Source organism: Kogia breviceps, chromosome X (assembly GCF_026419965.1).
Source record: "Kogia breviceps isolate mKogBre1 chromosome X, mKogBre1 haplotype 1, whole genome shotgun sequence".
Classification (NCBI taxonomy): Eukaryota; Metazoa; Chordata; class Mammalia; order Artiodactyla; family Physeteridae; genus Kogia; species Kogia breviceps.
This window is the reverse complement of record NC_081330.1, coordinates 29941655-29950515: the sequence shown is the minus strand read 5'-3', so window position 1 is coordinate 29950515 and position 8861 is coordinate 29941655. Positions and strand designations below refer to the sequence as shown.

The 8861-nt window shown below is 33.3% G+C and overlaps 1 pseudogene; it reads left to right on the top strand.

The window, feature by feature from the left end:
- Positions 1-972: 972 nt before the first annotated feature.
- LOC131748038 (ADP-ribosylation factor-like protein 5A pseudogene) lies at positions 973-1474 on the top strand (annotated as a pseudogene).
- The last annotated feature ends 7387 nt before the right edge of the window (positions 1475-8861 follow it).

The following is an 8861-nucleotide window of genomic DNA, read 5'->3' as shown; positions in this document are numbered from 1 at the left end:
GGAAAAAGTAAGTGTAGTCCCATTTTTCATTCCACTCTTTTTTCCAAAGTCCTCACTTTAGCATATGTATATACTTTCAGGATGGTTCTATGTATCCACAAGCAGCTATATCTAACTAACCCATTGCGTCTCATATATCTTGTTTATGTGGCCACCTGGCATCATGACATGCATTTTTGTGTTGTAAATTGTTTTATTTGCTTAACATATCTTCAGTAACTTTTTCAGGGCAGTATATATAGATATAATGTTATAAACCATGTTACTAGCTATGTGATATTCTATATATAATAATAAGCTGTATAGCATAATTGAGGTATGATTAATTTAACCAGTCTGATACTGATGAACACTTACATTGTCACCAACTTTTCCCTACTAAAACAATGCTACTGAAAACTATTTTTGCCTGCTTGTGAGAGTTTTGTATGACAAATTCCTTTTGACTCAAACAATACATGCATTATACATTTTTTATAGAGATTGCCAAGTTGTTAGTGAGCTACAAGAGAACAAAGATAGATAACAATATCAAGAAAACAACACATGAACAAAACAAGAATTTCAACAATGAGACAGAAATCATAAAAAAGAACCGAACAGAAATTGTGGTACTGAAGAATACAATAGAAATAAAGAATTAAAAACTCAATGGAGAACTTCAGCAGCAGACTTGATCAATCAGAAAAAAGAATGATTGAATTTCAAGGCAAGTCACCTGAGCTAGAGGAGGACAGTGGTCCACAAGGCTCATTGCAGACATCATGGAGGCAATGTGTGCAAGCCAGAAGAGTGCCCCAGAGGCAGTGTCCAGGCCATGGGTGTGGCAGGGAGGCCTGAGCTCTTGCCTCCCTCTGGTTCCTAGGAAGCTGGCCAGCCTTAATCTGCTTCAGCCTGAGCTGGGGTTGTTCAGGTCACCCAGGTGGCTGGAAAGGGGGTCAGCTACCCAAGAATGGGAATTGCTACCCAAGAATGGGAATTCTCTTCAACAGGATATGGAGACTCTTCAAGCACCAGGAGCACAAAGTTATTGGTGGGGTGGATAATGCAAGGAAAAGTATCATCCTTTACCAATTTTCTGTGAATGAAATTGTACATACATCCCCTACAATAGGAAGTAATGTAGAAGAGATAGTGATTAATAATACATGCTTCCTCATGTGGAATACTGGTGGCCAAGAATCTCTTCATTCTTCCTGAAACACTTACTGTACTAACAGAGATTTTGTAATAGTTGTTGTGGACAGTACAGACCAAGAATTTCTGTAATTAGAGAACTCTATAAAATGTTAGCCCATGAGGACCTAAGGAAAGCTGGATTGCTGATTTTTGCTAATAAACAAGATGGTAAGAAGAATGCATGACTGTAGCAGAAATCTCCCAGTCTTTGGAACTAACTTTTATTAGAGATCGCCAGTGGCATACCCAGGCATGCTATGCTTTTTACTGGGGAGAGACTATGCTAAGAAATTGAATGATTTCACAATTTAAAATTAGATGATCTCTACTGACCTCTCCTCACAGACTTTGTATAAACCAAGTATTGGACTTTACCTGAAAGCTGTAAAAATGAATGGTTTAGATATATATATATATGAACTAATTTTTCTTCTTATAGAAAAAGTGTAAGACCACTTATTTGAAAACAAACATGAAGTCTTACCTTGCAATCTGCTTTCTCATTAGCTCCTCCCAAACCAAGGGCTTAAAGCTGTGATTGACATTTTTCTCATCATAAGTCCTCTCAGGACATTATATATTCTGTGCTAGGTAGAAAGGGAAAGGAAGACATTTTTAACTTTGAGAGCTTTATTATCAGTATAACCCTCCCTTGCTGAATGTTGTTCTCTTCTTGTTATATTTAGTCAAAAGACAAATCAGCACAGATATTCAGTTTCCAATATTTTAAAATGTAATATAACTTATGAAAAGTATTTTGCATAAGGTTGTTTATGTATTGTGTATATACTTCAAGTTCAAGTTAATGCTTTATGTTCTAAAGAAAAGCAAATTATACAAAAGTTAATATTCTTAGTTATGACCATAATGAGATGAGTATGGGTATTGGTTTTAAGTGCCATTTTATACTTTTTCCCTATGTTCTCTGTATTATACTAACCAACCCCCCAAATCACTGAGCTGCTCTTAAAATAATAATAAGGAAGAAAGAAAAATCTTGACATTGTGTACCTACTGTTTTGTTGATCAAATCACATACATGAAACTAAGTAATCCAACTGAGTGAAATATCAAGTTCTTGGCTTAGTATTACTAATGGGGAGAATTGCACATTGAGCAATTATCAGATTGTTGTCTTTATTGGACCCTATGGCATCTAAATTACTAAATAAACTGTTAATCCATCAATCAGCCTATCATTAATTGCATTTAAAATTATGAAGTGATTTTTTTCAGCATTAATTAAAAACTGTTGTGTGAAACATGTCTACCCAGAAAAGTATCACCCTATAAATATTACCAAATAATTTAGCTAGAGACTTCTTAGGCATTAAATCATATGTCCCGCATTTGAGATTAAACGTAAAACATATTTTCTAAGTAACAGAGATAATTTTTTAATTTGAAAATTTCTTATTAGGAGTTGGAAGTTTGACAATTGTAAAAAAGAAACCAAAAAACAACTTTTAATGCTTTTAAGAATTTGGTTTAAAAATTGATCAAGATGATATATTACTTTCACTAAAAAGTAACTTGGCCCAAAATACCTTTCATGTTTTCTTGGGGTATTTTCTTTCAGTAGCTGAAAGTTGAAGGTATTTCTATTGTAACTGTAAACAAACTTATACTTAATGTGTTAAAACATATTCTTGAGTATTCAGTGTATTTCTCATGCCTTGAAAATCTGAAAGCTACTCCAAACTGGCATGTTTTAGAATATTCAAGAAAAAAATAATAACCACTTTTAATACCAGCCTTTTAGATTTCATGAAGATTTTGATGAGGAATAATATTACATGCTATAAGCACTGACAGAACTTTGAAAGTTCCCTTCTATGAAATATAAACTACCAATATCTAAATCCAAGGCAACCATGGGAGATCAGTGTTTAACACTGGATGTTTTGTGTTTTATATTTATACTATAATTGTCAAAATGCAAGTATAACATTTTAATACTTGTCAACGTGCTTTTACAAAAGTAAATCCTAAGTTACTAAGCTTTGAAGACAAGTCATTTAAAATTATACAGTCAGATGGACAAAAAGGAAAAAGAATGAAAAGTGTAAAAAAAAATCCTATAGAACTTATGGGACACTATCAAAATGAAAAAACATATGAATTATGGAAGTCCCAGCAAAAGAAGAGAGAGAAAAAGACAAAAGCTTATTTAAAGAAATAAAAAAAAATAATAATGAATTAAAACTTTCCAAAACTTAGAAGGGAAATGGACATCAAGTATCATGAAGCTCTAAGGAATACAAAGAGGGTCAATCCAAAGAAGACTACACCTAGACACAGTATGATAAAACTGTCAAAATTCAAGGAAAAAGAGAACTATGAAAGCAGCAAGGAAATGTGGCATTTCACCTAACTAAAAGCTTTTGCTCAGCAAAGGAAACAAAATCAACAGAGTGAAAAGGCAACCTACAGAATGGGAGAAAATGTTTATAAACCATATATCAGATAAGGGATCAATATCCAAAATATATAAGGAACTTATACAACTCAGTAGCAAAAACCCAAATAACCCAATTTAAAAAATGAGCAAATGGCCTGAATATACAGTTCTCCAAAGAAGACTTCCAAATGGCCAACAGGTATATGAAAAGGTGCTCAGCATCACTAGTTATCAGGGAAATGCAAATCAAAACCACAATGTGATATCACATCACACCTGTTAGAATACCTTTTATCAAAAGTCAAAAGATAAGTGTTGGCAAGGATATGGAGAAAAGAGTACCTTTGTACATTGTTGGTGGGGATGTAGATTGGTATAGCCATTAGGGAAAACAGAATGGAGATTCCTCAAAAAATTAAAAATAGAACTATGGCAATGATCCAGCAACTCTACTTCTGGGTATATATCTGCAGGAAATGAAATCAGTATGTCAAAGAGATATCTCTGCACTCCACTCCCATGTTCATTGCAGCATTATTCACAATAGCCAGGATATGGAAACATCCTAAGTGTCCATTGATGGATAAAGAAAATGAGATATATGTGAGATATGTATGTATATATATACACACATACACCTGCAATATATGATTTCATTTAAATGTGGAATCTAAAATAGTCAAACTCATAGAAACAGTAGAATGTTGGTCACCTGGGGTTGGGTGAAGGGAGAAATGGGGAGATATTGGTCAAGGAGTACAAAGTTTCAGTTATAGAAGATAAGTTCTGGAGATCTAGTATACAGCATGTGACTATAGTCAACAATACTGTATTTTATACTTGAAATTTACTAAGAAAGTAGATCCTGTGTCCTCGCTGCAAAGTAAGAAAAGAAAATGGAGAGTGCAAAGTGATAATTAGCTGGATTGTGTGATTATCTCACAGAGAATATCTATATGAAAACATCAACTTGTACACTTTAAATATATTCAACTTTTATTCGTTAATTATACCTTAATGAAGCTGGAAAAAAGATTAGAAAGAGGCAGTGGTATACAGTGGTTAGGTGCACCAGCAACTTTACAACTGGTGTCAGGCAGAACTTTGTTCAAATGCTAGCTCCTCTACTAAGTAGCTCTATAAATTTGTGCAATAAATCTCTGTCATCCTCACTTTCCTCTGCTCATATAATGGCTGTAGTAATAATAATACCTATTGCATAAGGATTCTTAAAATATTTAGCACAGTGTCTGGTCCACATTAAGTATTTATTACTTTTATTATAGAGCCTTAATCGAATGACAAACGAACTGCTTGAGTTTTAATCATGGTCTGGTATGAGTCTAGGTTATTGATCCAAGTTGGTAAATTCATTGTCTTCTGAACTTTACCCCAGCCATGTCCCTTACTATATTGGATACCTCTCAAATATATATTTTATATCTCTATTCTGACTCTTGCCCCAGGCCCATATTGTCTTGTCCGTGCTTTAAAGTCATTTAACATTCTCAAGGAATAGTAATTCAACAGATATAGATGGATTTTTAAGATTTTGCTTATCTGTTTTATTATGGCTTGTTGACATATAAATGTGTTGATAAATGTTTAATAACTGGCTAGAAAAATGCATACATGCATATATGTGCATGATTGTACATTTCACTAACAAAGAGTATGTATAGCACACAATTTACAAATATACTATACTCTATCATAAATTCCATATAATCAATTGATTCTCACTGAATGCTATCTTTGTTTTTGGTGAGCTTGTGTATTCATAGCCAACCTGTGGTTGTAATTAACAAACGAGTGTAGTTCTGACATTGAGTGTTGACTGATATTTTTGTTTCTATTAGTGAATAAGATTAAAGTGAAAAAATGGAAAGTGTCAGAACATAGCATGTTCATCAGTGATGTGAGTGACTTTTCTGCTGAATCACCCAATAGTTTTTGAATACTGGAATAGTAATTCCTCAATTTTTTGTGCTATTTAGAGCGTAATGGTCACAGACCTAATTTTAAAGTTAAATCAGCATTAAGATTTTCTCTATCATGTTTTTGCTAGACACTAAAAACAACAACAAAAATAAATAAAGCAAGCCATTATTTGTAGTATTTACAAATTTCTGTGGTGTAAATATTCCAGAACTCCATGGCCAAGTTCAAATGACTCACATGATGTCACTGAACATAGAGTTGAGATATGTAGCAGTAAACATTACAGATAATATTCCCACCACACAGACACAATCAATATAAACAACCTCATGTATAAATAATAGTATAATATAAATAATTAACTGATGAGTTTTGAGTTTTGATTTCTTTGGTTTTAATATAATTTGCCTATTTCTAAGTTTATATAACTTATTTTATAATGGCTTGCAAAATTTTTGAAAATGTAACAGTTGACTCTCAAGAGCCATCTCAAGCACAACACTGTTATAAATGTAGTATTTGCACCCTTCACCCTTTTTTTTTTTTTTTTTTTTGGCTGCGCTGCACGGCTTGGGGGATCTTAGTTCCCAGACCAGGGATTGAACCTAGGCCCCGGCAGTGAAAACACCAAGTCCTAACCACTGTACTGCCAGGGAATTCCCGTGCCCTCAATTTTTAAAATAGCCTTCCATAACTCCTCTTCTCCCTCTGGCCACTTCCACCTATATCTCTGTTTTCTATTTTTATCAGCCAAAAATCTTTAAAAGTTACTTTTATCCACTCTCCCCATCTCTTTATTTCCCATCAACCCACTACAATTTAGTTTTCTGCCACATTCCTCCATAAAAACAGATCTGGCTAAGGTTACCAGTGTCTCTAAATTAAATAGATTTTACTATTCTCTTTTTATTTGACCTCTTAGCAGAAATGTTTACTGTTGAGAAATGACTCAATCCTTCCTGAAAACTCTTTTCCCTTAGGTTCTACAATACTTATTTTACTTCTCTGCTTCTTTGCCCATTCCTTCTCTTCTCCTTTGCAAATGAATCTTCCTCAACCCAGCTGTTATATGTTGTAATCAAGATTGTTCCTAGACCCCACTGTCTTCTAATTCTATAATCCTTCCCAAGATTTCAATTACCACATATATTCAGATGACTAAAAAATATATATATACACATGTATATATCCCCCCAATTTTTAAAGTGTAAAATTTGTTTTGTATATGTATACCATCACCACAATCAAGGTAATGAACATATCCTTTACCCCCCCAAGTTTCCTGGTGTCCATATTTAATCTCTCTTTCCTAGCCAATGCAACCACCATTCCCCAAGCAACCACTGATCTGCTTCCTGTCACTATAGACTAGTTTGCATTTTATCAAGGTTTATATATATATATATATATATATATATATATATATATATATATATATATATATATATATATATATAAATGGGATCCTACACTCTATTTTCTGGCTTTTTTCACTCAGCATAATTATTTTAAGATTCATCTATATTGTTACATGTATTAATAATTTATTGTTATTGCTGAGTAGCATTCCATTATATGGATACACTGAAATTTGTTCAGTCATTCACTTATATCAATAAGACATTTGGGTTGTTTCCAGTTTGAGATTATTACAAATAGAGCTGCTATGAACATTTATGTATAAATCTTAGTAGGGAACATATGCTTTAATTTCTGTTGGGTAAATACCTAGGAATGCAAAGGCTGATTTGTATGGCAGGTTTATTTTTAACTTTATAATAAATTGCTTACTGTTTTCAAAGTGGTTGTGTAATTTTGCATTCCCACCAGCAGTGTATCTGATTTCTGCATCCTTACCAATGCGTGGTATTTTCAGTGTTTTTAATTTTAGCCTTTCTAGTGGGTATGTAGCAGTATCTTATTATGGTTTTAATAGACATGTTATTAATGGCTAATGATCTTGAGCATAATTTAATGTGCTTATTTGCTGAGTTTCTTTTGTCACATTTTCAAATATTTTGCCCATTTTTAATTCAGTGGTTTCTATTCTAACAAGTTATAAAAGTGTTTTTAGATATTTTAGAAGTTCTTGGTCAGGTATTTGCTTTACAAATATTTTCTCCAAGTCTATGGCTCATCTTTTCACACTTGTATCATTGCCTTTTATTTTATTTTATTATTTTTTTTATTGCCTTTTTAAGATATACTTTTTTTTTTTTTTTTTTTTTTTTTTTTTTTTTTTTTTTTTTTTTTTTGTGGCACGCGGGCCTCTCACTGTTGTGGCCTCTCCAGTTGCGGAGCACAGGCTCCGGACACGCAGGCTCAGCGGCCATGGCTCCGCGGCATGTGGGATCTTCCCGGACCGGGGCACGAACCCGTGTCCCCTGCGTCGGCAGGCGGACTCTCAACCACTGCGCCACCGGGGGAGCCCTAAGATATACTTTTGATGAACTGTTATTTACTGAGTACTTTTTATTTGTTTTTGTTGTATTTAAGATATCTGTTAAATCCAAGGTTGTTAAGATTATCTCCTGTTTTCTTCTAAAAGTTGTATGATGTTCATTTCTCTATTTGGGTTGTGATACATTTTTAATTAATTTTTATATATGGTGTGATTGAGGTTGAAGTTAAATTTTTCTTTTGTCTATCTAATATTTCCAGCACCATTTTCTCAAAAGATCATCTTGTCACCAGGAATTACCTTGGCAAATTTGTTCAAAAATTAATTGACTATATATGAGTGACTCTATATGGAATCTTTCCTGTTCCATTGATCCATGTGTCTGTACATCCATATACACTACACTGCCCTGATTATTGTATTTTTTCAGCTTTATTAACATAGAATTTGACAGATAACATTGTATAACTTTAAGGTATACAACGTGTTGATTTGATACACTTATATGTTGCAAAATGATTACTACATTTGGGTTGTTTCCAGTTTGAGATTATTACAAGTAGAGCTGCTATGAACATTTAGCATTAGCTAATACCTCTGTCACATCACATAATTACCATTTCTTTTTTGTAGTGAGAACATGTAAGATCAAGTCATGAAGTGAGGTAGTAAGTCTTCCAGCTTTATTCTTTTTTTTTTCCAAATTGTGTGTATATTAATATGTAAGTAAAGGGGTACGCTATAGCAATTGTCAAGATAATTCTGATGATCCTCAGTATTCTGTTGCTGGTCCTATCCATTGCTCATTGTCTTCAATGGACTTCTTTTTCCACTTTATTTTCCAAATGTAGATATGGAGGTAAAAATTATATAAACCAAAAAATGGTAAAAGGAAGCCTGCTTCTTAGGGTACTCAATTTTAATGGCACTAGGTCAATA